This window comes from Rhamphochromis sp. 'chilingali', assembly GCF_963969265.1.
Source record: "Rhamphochromis sp. 'chilingali' genome assembly, chromosome: 22".
NCBI lineage: Eukaryota > Metazoa > Chordata > Actinopteri > Cichliformes > Cichlidae > Rhamphochromis > Rhamphochromis sp. 'chilingali'.
In genome coordinates, this window is record NC_137950.1 from 10,959,499 (window position 1) to 10,984,502 (window position 25,004).

Consider the following 25,004-nt stretch of genomic DNA (forward strand, 5'->3'; position numbering starts at 1 on the left):
TAGGGAAGCTTAGACAATGACTAAATTAAAATGATTTTTCTCTCTCTCTGTCTCTTCCACTCACTTCTTCTTTCTCATTTCTATCTTTCCTTCCAATCGTCTTTCAATCTATGTCTCTGTGTGTTTTCTGATTGATACACCCATTTCACAAAGATTTCATGCTTGAGGAATCCCAAATGGGTCTGGTCTCATGACAAACAGATCAATTTTTATAGACTTGAAAGTTGCTGGTCTTGAAAATTGTTTGACTATCTTCAAGACGGCCGCAGAATTTTGCAGCCGAGCTTTCTCGCGCGCTCTCTCTCTGAGTCATGGGCTTCATTTATTGTTCTTGTTGTTGTGTCGTTGTCATAAACCATGTGTGAAGGCACTAATATCCGGGACTCTACAGAACCTTTTGTGCTAAAAAGAATTTGCCAAGTTGAACTACAAAATGTATCAGGGGTTGGGGAAAAAATTAAAGGTTTCATTTTGAGGAGTCTGAACCACTGTTAAAAATGCTGATACAAAGACCTGCATGATGTGCTTAATGGTCTGGAGGCTTTTAATGTAAACAGCAGGTGGCAGAGGCTGTGAGCATGGTGGCTGCTCAGGGGTGGGGGAAGATGTTTTGAAGCGATTCACCTGCCTCTTTGATATACCATTGGCAGCCTGGAGTCACACTTCAACCCTGTAACTTATGCACACACACCCATGTGCACCTGCACAGTCACTCACATACTGAATGCTTTTTAAATGTTTTTATATTTTTTTATAAAAACACATTCATTTGCATGCAAGTGTGTGCAAGCACCCGCAAACAATGTAATTAAAATGCCCCGTGTCTCCACCCGCAGTGATATTCTTCGGAGCAGATTTTCACAGTGAGCAGAGCAGTCATGTCTCTAAAAGTGCTTTGATCACAGCAGGGTTTGCAGTGGCAAGGTGAGCAGCACATTTACATCTCAGAGTACACAGCAAGGTGAGCCTCCAAGCCTCACTGCTCCTTTGTGTGTGTGTGTGTGTGTGTGTGTCCGTGCTGGCTTTTTATTCTCTTTATAATGTCACATTTCTTTTATTATTTGTATGTGTGTGTCAGGACCATTATATTTTATCAGGAGGGTTTCTACAGTGGGATTTCAAACATATCATCAAGTAGTTCCTGTAGAGTTGACACTTTTCTTTTCTGCTACAGTAGCCCCAAAATTTTCCAGTGCTTCAGACTGCACTCTTTTAGTTTTCCAGTCAAATAAAGCAGCGGTCCCCAACCTTTTTTGCGCCACGGACCGGTTTATGCCCGACAATATTTTCATGGACCGGCCTTTAAGGTGTCGCGGATAAATACAACAAAATAAAACTAGTACCGGTACCGAAAAAAAGAAAAAATATTCATAACACACGTGAAAAGACCCAGGAAAACCGATTAAACAATAAAAACGATAACAAAATAACGCTGAAAACCGATAAAAACCCTGAAAACTATACATTTCACACCTGAACCTCAACGACTCACGGACCGGTACCGGTCCGAGGCCCGGGGGTTGGGGGACCGCTGAAATAAAGGACTCGACCAGTGCAAAGAATTCTTGCATTCTTCACCCGGTGGGAACAGATCAATGAGTAATCAAAAAAAAATACAACTTTTAACCTGGACTTTTCCCAAGTGCTTCAACGACAACAATGTAACTCTTAAACAAAAGGAAACAACAATGAATACACTGCTCAAAAACATAAAAGGAACACTTGATCATCTGGTCTCCTGGTATTTCCCCTACACTCTTGATACTGTGCTGGGGAGAGACAACAAACCTTCTTGAGAAGGCACGTAATGGATGTGCCATCCGGGATAAGCAGGACTACCTGTGGAACCGGAATGAACTTCACATACTGCCTCATGCTTTCAGCAGCGACTAGGTCATTAACAAAAAGCTATATTGAAGAAAAATCAGAAGGAGGGATAAGAAGAGCGTTATGGTCTGTAGTCACCACCCGAAAAAACATTCCAGTTTTGAGGGTTTGTTTGATGTTGCCTCTTCAGTAACCAGCTGTTACTGTCTTTTATACCCAAGCAAGTGAAATGGATTCCTAACTTGAGAGACAGATTTTTTTTTCAAAATATTAACAGAAATAAAACACTGAAAAAGAACTTTTTAACATGTTAATGTTTTAACTGTTTCTAATCTAAAGTCTAAAATTCGAAATCGAAACTATTGCAGTGAAAGGATGGAGGAATAGAAGTTAGACAGTTAGTGGCATTTAGGAAAAAGTGTAACATCTGGACGGATCAATTAGTTGTGATTGTATTGATTTGTATTTCTGTACCTCACAACATTTTCATATGTTCCTCGTGAGCCAAGTGGCAATTCAAATTTTACGTCAATTCCCGACAGTTCATGGAAGATTTTTGCGCCACCTACAAAGTCATGTGGACAATCGTTAAAACGTCCACGGCGACTTGCTCTGCTGCTTACTGGCAAAGAGCAGTCTTTAAGGGGCATTTCTAGCACGACTAATTTCTGATGTGCTTTTTTTGTTCAGGCTCCGCTCGGAAGCGTGTTCGCAATCTCCAGCGCTGTAATCCTCCATCACTCTCACTAACAAGACTTTTGGATGCGACAAACAACAGAGGCCTTGAGTGTGTGTGCTTGTGTACCGTGGATGACAACATTTACCAGTCTACTAAATCCTGAGCGGGCAGCCACATAAGCAGCCAGAATGGTAGATTGTGCTCCTGAGAGCAATGACTCGTAACACTGATGGGGGGGGCAGTAGGTGGAAGGACAAGTTGAAGTTGATTTACTACTCAGTGGAGTTGCTCTCCCTGCTGAGATGCTAGCATTCATTTACAGTGTATGCTTTCATCTTGCTTGCAGTTAGGTAAGTTTTTTTTCTTTCTTTGCTTTCATATAGTGCACAATTTGGACGCAGTGGTAATATTTTAATGATTTTTGAAGGAAGAACAGATTAAAGAGAGACAGAGGTGCACATATCAGCTAACTTGCAAAAATAAAGGAGCAGCAGAAAGTCATAACGCTGGTTTATAGAGCAGAAGAAAACAGGTGCACAGTCCCATGGTGGGTATCTGCAACCAACCAGCTCTAATCAGACCAGGTAATCATTCTCTACTTGGTTTGTCCAGTCCCAGTTGGGGCCAAAAACAGGTGAGTCTGATTAATCAGCAAGCAGACGCAATTCATCTATCCCCGCATGACTGTTCTCAGCTGGACGGGATGGAGTTTATTCACCTTGAATCACTTCCATCTCTTTTAGAGTTCAACAATTTGTTGTGGTTGAGATTTTCTCCTTTGTTTGAAACGCTGCACTGTAGACACTTGAGGACATTTTAAATATTTTCCCATCATCCAGGCAAAAATCTCATCAACTGCTTCACAAGCCACTGACATCCAATACTACCCTTCAAGGCCAGTGGCACCACAAAAGTCACACAAATCTAACTTTTAAATACATTTCTTCCAAAAGAATAAGCAACGACATACGTATGTTATCAGGGAGAGGTTTTTGCATACTGAGCAGGTCTCCAAAGGCATATCAAAGGTGTAAAATATTGTAACATAATTCTCTGTATGTTCGCTTAATAGAGCCGAGGAAGTGCACAAATATGTATCTTGATATAGAGCAAACATCAATATGCCTAGTGGACATGCTTCCTGATTGATTTTCAGCTGCAGTGGATAGATGTGCACACAGGCACGCAAGGTTATAGTCAGACTGATGGCAACTACTTTTAATAGGAAACAAGAAGAAAAATTCTGCAGGTGCTGCTGAGGAGGAGGAGGTGTGCTTTATTTTCTGAATGTCACATGCCAAACAGAAGAATATCCAGACAATAAAATACTGCTTTTAATTAGATGCACTTCATCATAGTAACACCCCATGGACAAATTTTGCAATGCTCTGTCTCCTTATATAAACTACCTAAGCACATATGTCCTCCCTTATGAACCTCTATAAGAAAACAAGGTACAATTTATTTCCTTAAAGGTACCATGTGGAGTTCTTGGCCTTTACTTGTGCAGTGGATAAATTTCTTTACAGTGGGTACCCTGCTTTGTTAATGTTATGCAAGCATATGAGGATATATGTGTGCAACCTGATGTTTTATGTTGGCAGCGGTAATGCACAAAGAAAAGTAGCAAAGGAAAACGAAGAAGAGTGCAACTTAACAAGTATGAATAACTATCAGAGCTTCAAAATTTTTGCTTCATATATCAAAAAATGCTTCTTTTTTTTTATGTGTCCAAACTTTACCACAAAAGTTTTATGTAAAGTGGAGCTGTTTGAGCAGAATTCAATTCAATTTTATTTATATGGCGCCAAATCACAGTAACAGTCACCTCAAGGCGCTTTATATTGTAAGCTAGACCCTACAATAATACAAAAAGAGAAAACCCCAACAATCATATGACCCCCTGAGCAAGCACTTTGGCAACAGCGGGAAGGAAAAACTCCCTTTTAACAGGAAGAAGCCTCCAGCAGAACCAGGCTCAGGGAGGGGCGGGGCCATCTGCTGCGACCGGCTGGGGAGAGAGAAGGAAGACAGGATAAAGACATGCTGTGGACGAGAGCCAGAGATTAATAACAAGTATGATTCGATGCAGAGAGGTGTGTTAAGACATAGTGAGTGAGAAAGGTGAGTGAAAAAGAAACACTCAATGCATCATGGGAGTCCCCAGCAGTCTACACCTATTGCAGCATAACTAAGAAAGGATTCAGGGTAGCCTGATCCAGCCCTAACTATATGCTTTCGCAAAAAGGAAAGTTTTAAGCCTAATCTTAAAAGACTAGTAGAAGGCACATGTTGATCTAAAATCAGCCTTTCTCTGACCAACCCAGACTCTTTTCATCATATTCCTTTAAAAAAAATTGTACGCTTTCATCAAAACATTTTATAAATTCAGAAAAAAATAAAATCTCTGTGATTTTTTTGCTTCCTTTTTTATATACTTTAATTTTAAGACTTCCTTTTCTGTCATTAGTTGGTCAATTTAAAGCAACAAACACCAAAGTAAAGAATAAAGAATTATTTTTCTCAAGTGGAACAAGCTGGTTACCGTGGTTATACATCCCACCTTAATGATGAACAGAGGCCTGTTGGCTGCATTCACATCTACTTTACTACACGACACTACAGGAATCCCCAGTGTATGTTACAATGTGATGCCTAAGAGCGCAATGAGCTACACTCGCTCCAAATTTGGAACCATGTCAGTGCCCTCTTTTCATCATCAGCAACAGTTTCTGTTAAAGATTTGTCTCTGGCATCGAGCTGTAAATTACATACATGCACACAGCAACAATAACATAACCAGGTAGTGTCTCAAGTAGTAAATTGTCCAGATAGTATAGTACACCTCTTTGTCCCTTTAATTGCATGTGTCATACGGTCTTGTGGTGAATAGAGGATGATGAGCAGCCTGGTGTGACAAGTAACAGCACCTGAACTCCCATTACTGCTGTCATGAAGAGCATATTCCACTGTAATGTATGTCAAGACATAGTAAACTAGAAAGACTAGATAACTTGGGGCTGTGCCACGGGTAACAACATATTTCATAGGTTGCATCATGTGTTTCAACTCTAAATATATCACTGCTACTGGCAGCAGTGGTGCATTCTCTGCATTGCTGCATATTATATATATATCGCTGCAAAAAAAAAAGAAAAATGTTACATTGGGCTTTGATGGAAATGGCTTTTTTTACATGGAATATTTTAGGTTCAAAACTTGCATTGAGCTAAGCATGAAAAAATACAGAAATAGATGCCATGGTCAAAATCACGTAAAGGTAGGATTCAAACACCAGTCATGAGTAATACTGAGGCGCTCGCAGTCCTGCAGAATTTTAAGCTGTCCATAAAGGGATAGGATCATTGTGCGGATATGATCGCTCTCCATTTCCCAAAGATTTTCTGTCCAGGTTGGTGGATAACACAACTCCCATTATCTCCTGAAACTCAAGAGCACCACCATAAACGACAATTTCGCCAATCAATACAGTAATTCCATACAGGAATATACAAAGAGTTACAAATGGGGTTGCAAAGGAGGGGGTGTGCAGGGAGCAATGTCACAATTTATTCCCAAGATGCATCGGATAAAAGCAGACATCAGTGCATCTGTCTGGCAGCGAGTATCAGCAGGAAAATGGACAGTTGGACATTTTTATCTCCTGGCTTTGATGTTGGTGAAGAGGCTGATGGACGTTCAAGGACAACTGCTGCACTGAGGGATGGGAGGGACTGAGAAGGGGTGGGACAGCATTGGGGGGGGAGGTTAAAATATGGTGGTGTGTGAGAAGAAAAAGAGCAAGGGGTGGATGGGATAAAAGAGACACATTACAAAGAACGTGAGAAAGGAAGACATGGCTGCCTCAACACCTACTGGTCTTTAAACATTTACCTGTGCCTGCCTGTGCTGAGGGGGAGCAATGGCTGTTTGATTCCATTACACTTCTATTACAGCTGTAGTTAATGGCTGCGTCACAGTCTATTAACTGCATTCATCTTTGCCTCTGATATATAACAGGACATCAGCATTGAACAAAGACAGATGACTGTGGCTCCCTGCTACACCATTACCCTACATCCATGCACATGATGAGGTGGAGGACACGCGCACACACACACACACACACACACACACACACACACACACACACACACACACACACACACACACACACACACACACAAGATTTACTACAAACCAAGAGGAAATGCACATAGACCAAACACACATCGTAATATACTGTACACTGTTACAAATGCTGTAATACAGACATTCATCTTTCTGTCCTCTCCTCACTAATGTAGCAGTGACAGCCACGCAGTCTAGTGTGATAACAGGAAATGGAGCGAGGTACTTTGAATCTAAAAGAACTGGCACAGATACATCTGTATCTGTGAAATCAGAAGACGCCAGTGTAAGCATATATTCAGTTTAGCAGATATGGCATAAACAAGAGAGGGGGGGAAAACAGAAGGTATGCATGAGTGAGCGTGTTAGCGTATGTGGATTTGAGTTTTCATTCACGGCTCAGTTCCAAACTGCTGCCTCTATCTGACTGATCTGAATTACGGAAATGAACGTATCTATTCCAGGGTGTAACCTACTCCATATCACAGCATATTAAAAACATTACAATGGTGATAAGAGGTATGCAGTGAGAGAGTAAAACACAAATTTAAGCTTTTATTGAACTGAATAGCTAATATTTTCCTCTCAGTTTGCTGCTCTGTGAAATAAACTGAAAATAGATCCGAGCAATATGAGGACAGCTCAGCCTGAAAGAAATCCTGACAATAACACTGTATATGTAAAATCTGATTTCTGATATGACTTATATTACATTTCAGCTTTTGCCCTTTATTTTTCATGAACTGAGCCATGAAAAAAGTATTTGCCTCATTCCTGATTTTTTGTAGTTCTTATTTGTAACAGTTAAATGTTTTGGAATAACAAACAAATTTTAATATTAGACAAAAATAATCTTTTTTTTCTGCAAAACTCAGCTAAATTTCTGTAGCCACACCCATGCCTGATTGCTGCTGAAGAAACTCAACACCTGACAAATGAAATCACTGAGGGTTACAAAACCATTTGGTGTCCCAAAAGTGGTTTTGGAGTCCCAAAATCACTGGAAGTTTTGGGACTCCAGTGAACTACAAACGGAGAAAACTTGGAACAGTGGTGAACGTTCCCAGGAGTGGCTGGCCTACCAAAATAACTCCAAGAACTTAGGCTACATTCACACTGCAGGTCTTGATGCTCAATTCCAATTTTTTGATCAAATCCGATTTTTGTTTGTCTGCTTGTTCACACTACAAATAAAATGAGACAGCAAACGTGCTCTAGTGTGAACCCACAAAGCGGCCCGCATGCGCAAAAGAAGACGTCACACACAACGCGCTCTGTTTAGATCCAGACCAAACAGTATTGTTTGACTGATGACTTTACATTTCCCAATTTTTGCTTTAAGTTATTTTGTTATTTACATAATAATGTATATAACCTAATAATTATCCTTATTGCTGTTTTGAGAGGAGCGGTGCTTCAAAGGATAGTTGCAGATTTCTGTCAGAATCTGCAGATTATACAGTACAAATAAAATGTTCACGTTTCTCCAACGTTGTCTTCCCAACAGTTTCACTAACATCTACACTGGATGGCCAGGAAGCGTTCACGATGTCTTATCGGGCGCTTCTCCGGAGCTGATAATTGGCGTCTGTCTTGTGTCGGTGACGTAAAAGACGGATTTAATGCGACTTGACCGTTCAAACAGCAGTCGCTTTCTAAAACATCGGACATGTATCGGATTCAGTACCACATACGAATGTGACCCAGATCGGATTTGAAAATATCGGATTTGTACCGTTCACACTGTCGTAGCATGATCGGATATGGGTCTCATAGGGTCAAAAAAATCGGATTTGATGTGCCTTCACCTGCAATGTGAACGTAGCCTTATTGAGGACTCATGCAGGAGGTCACAAACAACCCAGAACAACATCTAAAGAACTGCAGGACTCACTTCTCTAAGAAAAAGACTGGGCAGAAACGGCATCCGTGGGAAAGATCCAAGGCGAAAACCACTGCTGACCAAAAGGAACACAGAGGCTCATCTCAAGTTTTCCAAAACACATCTTGATGATCTCCAAGACTTATAAAATATTCTGTGTTGACGAAGCAAAAGCTGAACTCTTAAAGAGGTTTGTTACCTTTGATGTAAAACTAACACAGCATTGTATTCAAAGAACATCTACCGCTGGTTAAACATGGCGGTAGATGGCCGCTTCCTTTCCAATATCCAATATATTGGTTTCTGAAGCTTAAGGCCATTTTAGACAGTACAATGATCTGAAACACACCAGCAAGTCTATCTCTGAATGGCTTAAAAAATAAACAAAGTAAACATTTTAGAGTTAAAGTCTGGAGATGCTTTGACCTGACCTTAAACAGACAGAAAAAACAAAAAGTGGGCCAAAATTCCTCCACAGTGATGTGAAAGACTCATTGCCTGTTGCTGCAAAAGCTTGATTGCAGGTTTTGCTGCCAGGGTTGCAAAACCAGTCATTAGGTTTAGAGGACAAACAGAGTCAGGTAGGTTTGGATGCCTTCATGGAAAGTGGGCAAACACTTGTTCACGATGATGAGTGAAATTATTATAGTTTAAAAACAAGTGGAGCAGTAATTAGTAGCTATCACTGTCAATGCACGAGTACAGCCTTTTGACCCAGCCTGCTAACCAAGCTAGCTTGCATTAGCTGATGACTTAGGCCTCTATTATAGCTGCTAAATTTGGAGTTTCAATACCTAAGCCAAAAAATCAATAGATTTAAAAAGCTACCGCCATCTTTCATATACAGATTATGATTGCGTGCACATTAAACTTTAATATCAACTATCTTTTTTGCACTGGTGGGAAAAAAAATTAAAAATCCAATTAGGAGTCAAATTGAGGCTTTAATTCTTAGTTGACTTAGTAGCAGTGTTCACATCGTACATGTCTGCACTGGGGTGAGACAAAGGTAGATCAGGAGCTCCCTGCACGTTTAGTTAATTTCATAAAGGGATTATTCATGGTCTCAGCAGTGCCTTAACCGAGCCACTCTGAGATGAGACTCTCATTGCTTCTCTCCTCCCTGCTGGTTCTCGCTCTCCAGCATTAACCTATTTAGGGGAGCTTTCAGACCTCTCCATCACCCCTATACTCTTTCACTATTTATGAGGCCTGATCAATACAGAGTGGAGCGCCTACATGAAAAATGCTTCTGGAGAAACCGCAGAGGAGAGCACATCAAAGACAGGCCTCCCTTGTTTCCAAGAGATACCACTCTCCAAATTAATATAACCTGATACACAATGTGAAGAGCCCAGACCCCACAATAAGAAAACAGAGCCCGGAGGCTAACACCCTGATAAAGCAGTTTTATATGACCCTTCTTCTTCCCTGCCTTCGTCTACACACCCCCTCATAAAGCTTTATCAAAAGCTAATTAAGCCAAAAACAATGAAATAACTCATAGGATGTCAGCCTCTACAGAGCTCATTGTATGAGCCTCTTGGCAATAGTACCCCACAAAAATTATATTGTCACTTACCTATTAATGAAGACAAGTTTGCATGCACTCTGTGGTCTATTTTAATTTATATTAATTCTCCGCCAGCCCTCATTATGAGCATTATTAAGCTGCACCCGGAAGCAAAACAAGGCTTTTGACCTGAGCAGGAGTTGGAATAAATCTCTCTTAATCATTTAGCAGCTCTGAGCAGGCAAAATACCTTAACAAACAACCTGACAGAAAGAGGTATGTGAGGAGAATTTAAAGGATAGTGTTTCTATTTATTTATTTAAAAGTAGGTCCAAATGGCAGAGAATGAAGCAGAATCTAGAGGACAGCTATACCAGGGATGATAAGTGAGTTGCGCTAATTTACTGAGAATTTCTGCACAAATTAATTAACTATAAATTAGAAAAACTGATTGCACCATCAGTAGTTATACTAGGTAGATAGGTAGCACTGCAACTTTGCAAGCTAGCAAAAGAGAGAATTTAACTGGCCACCTTTTTGTAAATGCAAGCATGACACACATGTGGTTCAGAGTCTACAGTATTTATTAGGTCTCAAAGCAAAATTATGCAATCAAAAACACAGCTTTGCTTCAGCATTTATCACATGATGCACACTGGCCTGAAATGCATTTTCCCCTCATACACAATCGCTGGAAGAGGAGCAGTGAAACAGCAAAGCACATTTTCTGAGACTGACAAAAATGTTTTCTTTTCATTGTCGGAACTGGGGCCATTCTGTCTGCTGGCATTTGAAATGCCACATGATTTAGGGTTGAATTCCTCTAGAATTAAATAAAATTTCTGCACATTTGATCTGAAATGATGAGGTACAGATAAGCGACTACACCCCTAAAAGTACAGCGTATTTTTATACAAAATGGGAGCAAGTTTGCTTGTGTTTCCACTAAATCATCTAAAAGTTAGAGAATTACTTAACATTACTTACAATATTTATTTCTTCTTTCCTGTAAAATAAAATTTAAGTTGTAATTTTTGTAATATTGCAGTTTTACTCACCAGTCTAAACAGGACAGACGAACTAACATTCATTTTGTCATGTTTCTAGTTAACTCAGCTCTGGTGCAATCACAGCTGGCAGTACAGCTGGCACAGCTGGGTGAAAAAACTGTAAAACATCTGTGCAAATTTTGCAAATGTAACAACTTTTTACTAAAGAACTAGTTTTGGGGTGTTTGAATCCCCTATGTGCTAGTAGCCTTAGATCTGCTGCTTCCGTTTCCTTCTAATCTTGCTTCACTGAGGAAGCCTAATATATTTTTTATGAAAGCCTGATCATTAATGTTGTTGACAGTAAGGTCACAGATAATGTCCACACCAGAAACCACAACACAGATTCTAAAAGAATTAATGGGCAACGATTGGCTAATGAGGCTGAAACTGCATCATTCCAGTCAATTTAACCAAACTGCCCTGCCTCCGTTTTGCATTGTGATCACCCAAACTGCAAAATGCACCTCAAAGTGCACTCGAGATTTTCAACAGCCGATTCTTTTCCCTAACCGAGACAAGCCTCGCAGACGCTCTTTTCTCCATCTTTCACAGCAGTCAAATTAGTGAGCCTACCTCCGTCCACTACAGGAAGACGAACCTGTTGTTAAATGATCCATTCTTTCTTTGTGGGCGTCTGCTGTTTCCGGTCAGTGAAGAGTGTCTATTCTGCCGTGCTTTCTGAGTCTGTAGGAATGTAACAGGGCTGACTGAATGCGGGTGGTACTCTCTGATTAGAGCGCCTGTATGTCTCTCTGACTGGCACAGATATCCGCACTGCCCACCTAACTGGTGAATTGGCTGACCACCTGTCCGAGCACCTGATTGTGTCTAGTCTGACTGCATCAATGTGGAATTTCCTAAATGTTCGTCTCTCTGTGCAAAAAATTGAATTTCTGCCTGAAGGCAGATGTCTGTGACCTGTCTGTCTGACAGCTTGACTGCTTGACTCCCAAAAATGCCTGAATATTTGACTAGTCGCTTGGTTGCGAACACCTGCCTCGCCTCTCGCCTGCCACTCTCAATAGCTGTTTGCCTGCGTGAGCCAGAAAGTCAATCACAACACAATCACATCAAGTGACAGGAAAATTGGGATGCAAGGAACAGCCATTATTGATGGTTTTATTTTTGCGAGTGATTAACACATTCCGCAATCACCCATCAAATGTCAGAAATAAAATATTACGAAGCATCTGACAGCGCATATGCTATATCGCTCCGTTCAAATTGCTTCCAAACTTTTTGTCCTTCAAGCCAAAGTCATTAACTTTTTACATTACCTTTTACTGCAGATACCACTGGACATTCAAGGTTAAAAGCTCAGTGCCACTATGATAATCAGAGCAAGGGTAACTGGCCACAGTGTGGGCTGAAATAGATCTCTTGCTGAGCAAAAAAAAAATGCATATAGTACAGTATTATTTTTTATTAGGTCAAAAATGCTTTGTAAAGCATTTGCAATGAGAGACAATAGCAGGATGAATTTCTTACTGGGATAATGTGCAGCGGAGCTTCTTCCTCGGCGTGTCGTCTCTATAAATATTCAGAGCCACAGTCCCGGGGTCATGTTTGGTGCTAGGAAAGCAGTGGTTGTTCAAACAGGGTTTTGCTAGCGTGTTGCAAAAGGTTGACAGAGGTCATGTTGACTGAGTGGCCCTCTGGCCTGCCTCATTTCTTCTGTACATAATATTTAAAAGTTTTCCTGTTTCGCTGTCTCTCACGCTTTACTTGGCTAAACCCTCTATCTCTTCATCTCTATGCTCATCTTACTGGCTACACGTTTTCTTTTAGTTTTCCCCTATTTAATAACCTCTCAGTGCTTATTCCTTGAATTCCACTTTGCCTTATGGGAGAATGCTTGGACAAACCAGAAGCATGTGAGTTTAGCACAATTAGTCACCTTAATACTCTGAGATGTCCCCTTTTCCAGTTTGTTTCTTTCATTAATCTATTAATTAATACGCTTCAGAGGTGCTAGTTGCCATTTTTTTTGCTGGACTGTATATAAAGCATGGATGTAGCCACTGTGATGTCACCCGTGTGTTCGTGAAATCCTATTCTGAAGCCTCAAGCTGAGAATTTTGGTCATGGACATCCAGTTTGTTTGTTTTTTAAACTTGATGTGAAGAACAAGAGCATGAAGACACTGCACTCACAGAATTTGTCCATTTCTCTAAAGCATACTGTGTTCACTATCTATTTCACATGAGATCATAATTTACCTAACAAATATAAAGACAGTTTTAATAAGACTTGAAACTAGAGGTGTAGGACATGAACTCCTCAGAAAAAATATTTACCTTTATCGTATAGCAACTGTAAAGTAGAGTAATTTCCCATAGATTTCTATATATCCAGAGGAGTCACCCTCTGCTGGCCATTAGAAGAAGTGCAGATTTAACTCATTTTGACACGGGTCATGTATCTCACAAGGAAGCTTAAGTTTTCTATCGGTTCAAAATGGTAGACGTATCTAAAACATCACCACACATCTATGAAAAAACTTGGACTGTAAAACTGAATTTATGAATTTATGATTCTAGATCAGCCCCTGTTTTAATCACCAGTGTGAACAGAACAGGCAAACTAACATTCATTTTGTCATTTTTCTAGTTATGTCAGCTCTGCAGCAGTTACAGCTGGAACAGCTGGGTGCAGATACTGTAAAAGTCTGTGCAAATGCTACAAATGTAACAACTTTCTGTAGCAATAAGCTAGTTTAAGCTAGTGTGTGGTGCAATCTTTAACTTTATTTGCTATCACAGCATCAAGTCATGTTTGGACATCAGCCAAAACATCTGAATCCCTCACATCACAGCGGCCTCACATCTGCTTCTATTTCTGTTTAATCTAACTTGACTAAGGAAATAGCTCTGAAGTGGGATTTCTTCCCATGCTATTCACTATATCCAGGGAAGTCGCCCTCTGCTGGCCATTAGAAAAAGCACGCTGACGCATTGACTCAAGTCTGGCATCTCATCAGGATGCTAAAGGGCTCGATATGTTCAAAATTGCTCTTTGTCATTGGCTTAATTTTCACTGACCAGAATTCTACGTCCATCTTTTATTTACAGCCTGTTATTAAGCTTCAATTGCTTAGCTATGAGATCCTTCTTAATATTGCTGCTGACTTCCTGTAAAAACCTGCACTCTTTATTCCTTCATTAGTCCTTCATTCCTCCCTTTGGCTATCCTTTGTCCCTCCGCTTCTCTTTTTTTCTTTTTTGGTTTGTTTGTTTGTTTGGGTGTTGTTTTTTCCAACCCCTGCTATCTGCCTTCTGAAAGCCTCGGTCCATTCAATTAGCCATCTGGTAGCCTGGCCGACAGCAACAGCAGCAGTGAGACCGGCCGGTTTGATGATGCGACCTCTGGGTTCAGGACAGGTGAATGGTCCACAATCAGCCACTTTGATTACTCCCTTAACCACTGCAGAGCAACCAATTTACCACAGGGTTACCACTGAACCTATTAACCTGTTAGCCCACACAGCCACAGTGAGGAAATTGGATGCTGAAGGAGAGGATGTAATGTGGTGTTTTCTAAAGGAAATCCTGTTTGATTTCCATTAGATTTGCCCTTCAGCTGTAGAAAAATAACAACAGGAGCCAGTTTGTGTCCATGTGATACACGATTATCTGCGCTACAGTCACCATATTTGCAGTAGGAATCTAATAGGTTACACTCATTCATTCAAACACCACTTTTGCCCTCACGTTAAATGATAAACACGTAAGTAATGTGGAATATCTTCAGCATGGATCAGGACACAGCCCAAGAGTTTACCTCTGTGTAAGCACGTGTGATATTAAGGTGAGTAAGAACAGGAACCAGTTCGATTATGCTGCTATTTTTTTCAATTTTTTCAATTTGTTTTTACTTTTCAGTTACATGTTTGAAAGATTATTTTAGTGCTCCTAAGTACAAAATTGAAGATAACACCAATGCCCCCTAATAGCTTTACAATGATAGTTATTATTACTGCGAAGGATAGACTGAGACTGGCACTAGGCCATAGCTTAAGCTGTTATAAGATGAAACATTATAGAGCAACCATTATAAAACATTCCTCAAAAGCTGCAGAGAGCCAGGAAGCACCCACAGCAGGGAGCCAAACACACTGTAAAGGAGATGAAATGACCAAAAAAAGGAAAAATAAAGAAAAAGGAAATTAACTTCTGGGCTTTCGCCTGCCTGCAGTAATACTGGAAACTGTAGCTCTACTGTGAACAATTTCAGCTCTACTTTGCACTTGGAGTCAATTACACTAAGCTACACTCCAATAGGATAAATGAGCCCAGGGGGGGGGGAAGAAAGCATGTCGGCGGAGATGTGCATGAAAGAAGGGACGGATCTGCTAGTTGTAGCAGGCGATCAGTGCTTTGTGAGAGATCTCACTGAATACCAGATTAAGCTTCGAATGTTGGAAAACAAAATCCTGCTGTTACACCGATCCTGTGAGTGATGCCGTAACTTCAGCGACACATTTTCAGAAATCTCACACAGGCAATTATTTGGTATTATACTACTGGCTATTGTTTTAATGAAGGGTCATGTACCATGCATTTAAATGCCCTGTAACTTCCAAGAACTAAATACAGAATATGATAAGGCGGAGACATGACACATGGATATCCCAATCCCTCAAAGAGTCGGTTGTCTGTTCGGTGCACATATCTACTCGTTACCGTAATAAACACGCACATACGTACCCTTACTAATTATCTGTATCCGTAATGTGATGTGGCATTTGTCACATCCTCCGGAGTGTGAGTCACAGAAACGGATATTTTTGGAGGTTTCTTCCTCTTAAAAGGGAGTTTTTCTCCCCACCGTTGCCAAATGTTTACTCATAATGGGGCCATCTAATTGGGTTTTGGCTTTATTACTGTTCACCTAATAATATAAAATGCATTGAGGAGACTGTTGTTGTGATTTGTTGCTATATAAATAAAGTTGAATTGAAGTTAATCTGTGGAGGTGGAAAAAACGTCTTAAATTTTCTGTTTGAGCCCAGGTTGTAAAACCTTTAACCTTTAACAGATGATGATCAGTGAGGATTCTTCATGACCAGTTTAATGTCCCAGTGACCACTGAAGGTAAAGTTACATTGCTGTCCCCATTTGTTTAGACTGGAGCTTGGTCTTAAAACTCCTAAAGTTTCTGCTCAGAGTCGCGAGGGTGGCTGCTGAACAGCCAGACTTGTTTCTAAAAGCCTTTTGATCCAGTCCTCTTTAAAAGTGTCAAATTATTGACTGGAATGACCCCCACTAATATGTATGCGAGTGAACTTCAACACTCCCTAAATATAACTTCTATCTCCTGATCCTAACTGTGTCTTTGATCTCTAATCAGAAATAGATATTTCAGCGTCCTTAAAACACTCTCATACATATCCTATCTTGGAAAGATGAACTTATTAACTCTCAGTGTCCTGTTTTTCATATTGGTATAAAATTTAGAACGACACTATCCACTCTGTGCATGTCATGAATCCATAAGTGTCTCTAATTTAGGACGGAGGAAAAGGAGGGCTGCAGGAAGGTGACCCCAGCTGTGTTCTTAATCATCAGCTGGTCCAGATGAGGTTAAGAATGGAAATTGGCTTGGCTCTGTAGTGAATCTATTATCATATCTCCTCACCCTCATCTACCCTTCTTTCTTTGTTTCTCATCTCTGTTAGTCGCTGTTTTACATCTTCACTGCCTCGCCTCGTCTATCTGTCTCCTCATTTTCATTCACTCGTTTTCTTTACTCTCTTTTCCACCTTCATCTTTTTTTTTCTCTTTGATGTTTAAAAAAATGCCTCAGCATATTGATAATGGGATTTATTTAAATAGTCTTTCCTAAAGCGAAGGACATTCTCTGTGACATCTGCAGTAATTACGTTGAATCATGTTGGTGATTGTCCCGCTGGCCTGTGTAATCCTAGAGACACTTACCGACCAACAGTCAGACTCTCGTGGTTTACTTTGGCTCCGAGCCGCCGCCAACTGTGGTCGGCATTATGTTGACCATGTGTTTGATACTTCTTCAGGGAATTTTGGCACTAGGAATGATGAAATCGTTAACATTTGGAAGTTAGAAGGTCAAACTACAAGGACATTGTGAATTCACACGTTTTTAGTACATTTGCACAAAACATTCGATCAGTGGTCATGAAAATTTGAATATTAATGATCAAGACACTGACCTCACAGCCCATTGTTCCTACAGTGGGCTAGTTTCAGTCATTGTGCAAATGTACTGTTTATAAGGTTGGAGAAAGATAAACAGAATCAACCTTTTGGGGACTAACAAAATGATAGTGATAGTTTTTATGGGTAACATATTTTTAGGGTGTAGTGCGTTCTTTTTTTTTTTTTTTTTTTTTTTTTTTCTAAATGACATCAGAAACAGCAGTATGCGACATTACGTGATGGCAGAGCTTCAGTTCATCCTTTGTCATTTTTTTTTTTTTTTTTTTTTTTTTAATAAATAGGACAGGGGGAATGAATGAGAGAAAGAGGGGGAGAGAAAGAAAGAAAACCAAAGGGGAGAAGAGACGGTGAGAAGGGGGGGGAAGAGAGAGAAAAAAAAAAAAGAACTCCTGGGTCACCTGTATGGAGAAAAAAAACAAACAAACAAAAAAAACAAACAGAGGAGACAGCAAACAACAAAGAGCAACATAATAATAGAGAAAACAAAGCACCATCACAATAAACTAGCTAGTCATAGATATCAATATTTACTAAATAATAAACGATATTGTGCAGCACGCAAGATAGACAGCGCACAGTGTGCTTTGAGGCAGCAGCCAAGAAAGCTTTAGTCCGCGTCTGTGAATACCCATGTGTGCATACCTGTGTGGATCAGCATGCTTGCATTCCAAAGGTTTCTCCATGTAATGATCTGCTAGGGAGTGTGGGGGGGCCACAGCCCCGTCCTCCAGGGTGTGAAGCGGGTATGGAGGAGATCAAAACTCCAGACATCCAGAGGCCCCCAGAACACAAGAGACCATGGAAGACCAACAGAGGGGCAGCCGCGCCACTGTTCCAGTAAGAGCTGAGGAGAGTCCCAGATGAGGGCTCGCCCAGCAGCCGCGGAGCAGAAGTCAGGGGGAGTTGCAGTGACGCGCCCGTGAGCTCCGCCGGCCCCCAGCTGCGCCTGAGTGACCGAGCCCCAGGCCGAGAGGCCGGGGGCACCCCACCTCCAAAGGGGCCCGAGCGAGCCCCAGGCTCCAGGCCCCGACAAGCGGCCGCCAAGGAGTGAGCCGGTGTGTACCCGGACGCCCACCCCCAGACACAAAGAACCACCAACACACCGACACCTGAGGGAGTCCGCCACCGGCAGGGGAAGTGGTGGTGGGTGGAGATAGGCCTCCAAACCTTGGAGGGCCTGAGGTGTCCCCAGAGAGGTGGCGTCTGATACCCAACCTGACATATAGACACAGACATACAGGCACACACAGACACAAACATCCATTCCCACCCTCATGCTCTCATATGCACTCACTCCACACTCAACCAACGTGGAGACAGACATAAAGAGACGCTGTACACACAATCACACTCCCCAAGCGTACTCTACAAACGTGTAGTGCGTTCTAAGCCTAAATGCAAAACCTTTTTTTCAAAAAGCCTTTTGATTTATTGTATTGTATCTCAGTTGGCCTAAAGAGCTGCTTGTTGTTGTTTTAAGGCAAAAAACAAAGAATGTTTTTTTAAAATAGTAAAAGAAAAAGTTTTCTTAACCTCCTAAGACCCGAACTCTTTCATGGCATGCATTTTTAATTTCACTTTGCTATTTGGCCTTATAGTGTTCGATAGAACATTATGAAGTCACAACTGAGTAATGACCAAAACTCTTTATTTGGTGTCTGAACACAGCAGCATTTTACCTGAGTACAAAAACAAAATGAGAAACAACAATTGTCCTCCTTTGAGCAATATGGCTCATTTGAAAGAACAAAATTTTGTATTGTAGTCTCGACAACTCAAAACATGATGTTCCCTTAAGTGGACACCAGGTCCTAGGAGGTTAAATCACTGATGATGTAGACGACTAAAAAATGCATGTATCAAATATAATAGTTTTGGTGTTACAGGTCTAACTGTATGTGCTGCTGTAGCGAATCAACTCGAAGGCTAGATTTTAGGAACGGTTTAGGCACAGGGCTCTAAAGTGCAAGACCACAAGGTAGAAAATGTTCTCCTCTTCCTTTTTTTAACAGCATAATCTTTGCCAATCTTATTTTTCAGAAAATTCAGCAAATTTTCCAGAAAGTCACGTCGCTCCCTTCCGCCGCTCAAAGGACTCAGAGGCTGTTCTCACACAGTATGAGATTTCCTTTCACTGCAAACACTTGTTGGTTCATTAGGAACCTGTTGGAATGACTGACTGCAGCTTGTTAGGCTGATTAAAACATCACGTTTAATTAGCGGCTGTATCACGGCTCACTTCACAGCTGCTGTAGCATCAGAAAGATACAGGATACACTGGAAGTGTTAAAGTCCCTGCGCTCTGTCTGCCATGTTGGCATGAAGCCTGACAGTCACGAGAGAAGTGAGTGACAACACACTCTACTCCTTGTTGTATGACTGTGCTAATAATCTATCCAGGGATTCCCAGAAGTCTGGACCTCCGGTTTTTCCTATTTAAGGCTGATTTTTCCCTAAAATGAGCAGTTATTAATCAATTACCAATCTGTAGGAAGTCAATAGGTTCATGTATGAAAAGTTTGATGCTTACAAAGAGGATGAACAATCAGGCATACTCATTATGTTGTAGGTACAAATTTTCTTTACTTTTTTTTACAAATTCTTATTTTCCAAGAAACTGGAATGTAGGAAACTGCAACGCTGAAAGTCAACTGTAAATCTCAGTTAAACCCTATCTGTCTGCAGCAATGCTGCAGGATACATTTTGATAATACATTAATATTCAACTCATTCCCTGAAGTTCATAGCTGTAGGTCAATCCACTTTATGTAAACACTAAATGATTTTTTTTTTAATCAATAAAGAAATGTAATCAAGCAGTGCTACTAATTAGAGAGAGTTAGGGAAATGAGAAGCTTGCTGCAGGAAGTAAATAAAACATTTGATTTAAATAACATTTTAACTTGTGGGGCTGCGTTAATTGGTTCACACCGATTATCCCTATATGCAGCCGGCATAGATTAATGAAAACTGTGGCAGGAAGAATGTGTTGAGCTGGAAGATTAGGCAGATAGCTTGTTATTGTATACTGAAAACACTGAAGGTTTTCAGGAACACAAAACATATCCTGCCATTGCATTCAATATTATTAACTATTGGTTTGTATTTTCCAATACTGATAATAACACACGGTCTTGGTCTGAGCAATCGTTCTCCAAACTTTCTGAAGGTCCTTCTTTGGACATTGGCTATTTATTCAGTCATTTTCAGTCTAGTCCTTGAACCAGACCATTTTCAGAGGAATGTGTTATCACTGACCTATGAATTATTCAAAAATGTATCTAAGTCAAGGAATGGCATTTTGTAACTAGCAGCCTGTAACAAAAACTATTTGTTTGTTCCCAATTTTTTCATTGAATCTATGAAAAATATCACAGACAAGACAGTTTAGCAAACATAAAATACTGTTTTTGCATTAACAAGGAAATTTACAAAGAGCAAATCTCAGCATGGTGTGCAGTGTGTCCTTACACCGCATTCCAAGTTATTATGCAAATTGTGTTTAAGTGTCATAAAGATTAAATAAGTTGTTTTTCAACTAAACCCATGGATGGAATTATGTCTCAGGGCTCTTTGGATCACTGAAATCAATCTCGGACACCTATGATCATTAGTTTGCCAGGTGTGTCCAATTAAAGGTAAAACAACTAAAGAAGGATGTTCCACATTATTAAGCAGACCATGATTTTCAAGCAATATAGGAAGGAAAAAGGATCTCTCTGCTGCTGAAAAGCGTGAAATAGTTTAATGCCTTGGACACGTAATGAAAACCTTAGATATTTCACAAAAACTTAAGCGTGATCACCATAATGTTAAGAGATTTGTGGCTGAGTCAGAGCACACATGGGTTCGTGCAGATAAAGGCACAATGAGGAAGGTTTCTGCCAGACAAATATATCAGATTAAGAGCGCAGCTGCTAAAAGGCCATCACAAAGCAGCAAACAGATATTTGAAGCTGCTGGTGCCTCTGGAGCCCTGCGAACATCAAGGTGTAGGATCCTCCAGAGATGTGCAGTTGTGCATAAACCTTATATTTGGCCACCCTTAACCAATGCTCACAAGCAGAAACGGCTGCAGGTGGCCCAGAACTACATGAAGACTAATTTTCAAAAAGTCCTGTTCACTGATGAGTGCAGTGCAACCCTTGATGGTCCAGATGAATGCAGTGGTGGACGGCCACCATGTCCCAAAAAAGGCTGCAACGTCAGCAAGGAGGTGGTGGAGTCTTGTTTTGGGTTGGAATCACAAGGAGAGAGCTGGTCGGCCCCTACCTGAAGGTGTGAAAATGACCTCTGCAAAGCATGTGGAGTTTCTGACTGACCACTTTCTTCCATGGTAGAAACAGAAGAAATGTGCCTTCCGCAACAAAACCATCTTCATGCAAGACAGTGCACCATCTCATGCTGCAAGGAATACCTCTGCATCATTGGCTGCTATCGACATAAAAGGAGAGAAACTCATGGTGTGGCCCCCATTTTTCCCTAACCTCAATCCTATTGAGAACCTTTGGAGCTTCCTCAAGCAAAAAAATATGAGGGTGGGAGGAAGTTCACATCCAAACAGCAGCTCTGGGAGACTCTTCTGACATCCTGCAAAGACATTTAAGTAGAAACTTTCCAAAACCCACAAGTTCCATGGATGCAAGAATTGTAAAACTGCTATCAAATAAGGGGTCCTATGTTAATATGTAACTTGACCTGTTTGCTTTTGATTGAAATAGCTTTTGACATCAATCGATAGAAAATCACACAATACGACACTATCAGTCATGGACTGGCCTCATCAGAGCCCAGACCTCAACGTTGTTGAAGCAGTGTGAGATCATCTTGCCAGACACAACAAAAAGCTGCAAACATCCAAAGAAGAGCTTTGAATGTCCTTCAAGAAGCTTGAAATTACAAGAAACCTTCCTAAGAGAGTTTGGGCTGTGTTGAAGAACAAATGTGGTCATGCCAAAATATTGACTTTATGGTCATCTCAGGCACACAGCTCTGGCTGTGAGCAGAGAAGCCCCGCCCACTGTCAAATGTTCTAATGTGAGGGGCAGCCAATCAGAAGGAAGCTGAGTTAAATAGACAGGTGTTAAGCAGTGCATGAACTCTGCAGTTAAACTAAAGTTTAGTATAGGTTACTCTAGTATTCCAAAATGACTACAATTGATGCCATTTTTCCTATGATTCCTAAACACATTCATTTCTTTAAAAGCTAAAGGTCAATTTACATAACCTTTAACTGCTAGTCCTGTGATAGACTGTACCACCTCTTGCCCGGTGACAGCTGAACCGGATTTTAATGCTTGTTCCTAATTATTTATTTGAGGCAATCTTCAGCCCACAAGCAAAACCAACAATAGCAGATGTGCAGAGGATAAAAGATCCTGTTAGGATTAAAACTGCAGGTGATGAGTGAAGAATAGAAAACTGAGTTTTGTGCAGCACCAGTTTCATCTGTAGGAGAAACGGACAGCCCTGTCCAAACTAATGTTCTACTTTAAAACAGCAAAGACATTTTCTGATCTCACCTTCTTTAGAAGTTTGTTTTCCCCACAACATCACAGAAGTTTTCCCCCTAACTTTGCACATGTGATACTCACCTAATCAGACATTTTGAAAGCTCTGTTTTAGTTCACATCTACTGCGCTTGAGCAGTGAGAGGTTTTGCGGTGGTTTCTGAGTAATCGTTCTGGAGTCATAGTGTCAAGTGGAGGTGAGATACAACACTGACCTTCCGTGGCCTTTGCAAACACAGTTCTGCAAGGTGAAAAGGTTGCAAAACATAACTCAAAGGCTGTTGGCACGCACACGACCAAGGTTGTTTTTTGTTTCATTTGGAGTCCTCGGGGGTTTTTGACTGTTAGTTCACCTTAAGCCTCGTTTCTGAAACCAACAGGAATCCAAAAACAGCTAAAATTGTTCACATTTCTAGTTTAGAGTACAGCTTTCTACCAGGCCCCTGCAGCATGATAGCCAGTTAATCAATACATGACCTGATGTTAATTGTTACATTATATCCATTGATTTGGTGAGAGTTTCTCAGCCTCTACCAACATCTGATACAAGTGCAGAATTGATTCAAAAGTAAGTCAAAAGCAGCGAGTGAAGCACACAACCTGAACAGCTTCACAGCAGACTGAAACTAAAAGTTCTGCACATACAAAACATCTTTGACTGTTCAGACATGTTATAATCCAGAGACGTCAGATTCATTTTACATAGTGAGCCACATACAGCTCGATCCTAAATGAGCCAGACCAGTGAACTCCCCTTTCTGCCAGCGTAAAGTTTACCATTTAGAAAAAGATAAAGAAGGGCGATTTCAACAGTATTTCTTAGTGTTCTACATGATAAAGAAATCCTCCCATAGTAAATGAAAGAAATGTGTCAGTGATTTAAAATGTAAGAAATAAATGTGTAAAATTACAGAAAAAGAGAAGATTTCTGTTGTGTTTTTTTTAACTGTATCCACTGTAAAAAAAAACTGCACTCAGTAGATCATAAAAAACAGGAACCTTTCTGTCATTTAATTGTTTATCTGTTACTTAATTACTTTGGTGTCGGTGGCCATGGGCAGGGATGGACTGGGACAAAAAAATCGGCCCGGGCATTTTGACTAGAGACCAGGTATTAAAGCCGTAAAGCCTTTGAATGAAAACAAACGCCGTGGTGACAGTGATGTACGCTGTCTTTTTGGTATATGTATGATTTCTATACATTTTACGTCAGATAAAAACTTTGGCTGTAAGATTCAGATAATTATTTAATAAAAGCGAGACATTTTAAATGAGAATAGGAAAGAAAAGTATTTCTTTGTGCCCCCCTTTCCGTGTTAATGCCCGTGGTGGGGCATTAACAGGGGTGGTGCCCTGGCAACACTTTGCTAGACCCGCCCCTGCACAGTTACCAGCTGTCAGCTACATAGAAAAGGATCCTGGGGTTATTTGTCTCTCAGAAACAGTTCATAACTTTCCTTCAACTCATTCATGTCACCTAAAAGGTAAACCTGTTTCTCCATCACCTGTTCAGCTCTGATGATTCAGTAAGAACATCTCCTGGTTTCATCTTCATGTTTCCCTCTCACCACATATCCAAACCGATATCATGACCAGCAGGTTTTACAGCTGTGGCTCCAGCAAACATCAGCTGATAGTAGAAATTAATGTTAAATAAATTCTAACAACAGCTGATCAAGCTTAAACATGCTGCTGTTGTTTAGCGCGACATCCGCTGGTTTCCTGTTTCTGGCGCAAAGTGGGCGATAAACAAACAAGAGAGAAAAGCCAATCAGCTGATCATTGATCAGTTTCATGATTGAAGTAGCAACAGGAGAGAGAGGGGGAGAGAATGTGAGAAGAAGAGGCAGCTGTGCAGCAAAGACACAGAATAACTCCAGCTTTGTCTTTTTTTCCATTGTAGCTGAAGTCCGGGACAAACTGTGTTCCTTCTCAGCTCAATACGAAACGCGTAATATTTTCTCTGAATACGAGACAATTCAGTTTTTTAAGGGGCGGTTGACAACTCTACTAACTAACCTTATGAATAAAATAAAGTTCAGTATCAGTAACATCAAAGCACCCACCCAGCTGTATAGAAACTCCGTCATGCTAGCTAGCACGCAGTACAAGTTATTGTAACTGACTGTAAAAAGTCAGCACGACAAAAATAAACTCCACCTAAACTTGGTTTATATCTGACCCAGATAGACTGCAGGTCATAACTTCTTAAGTTC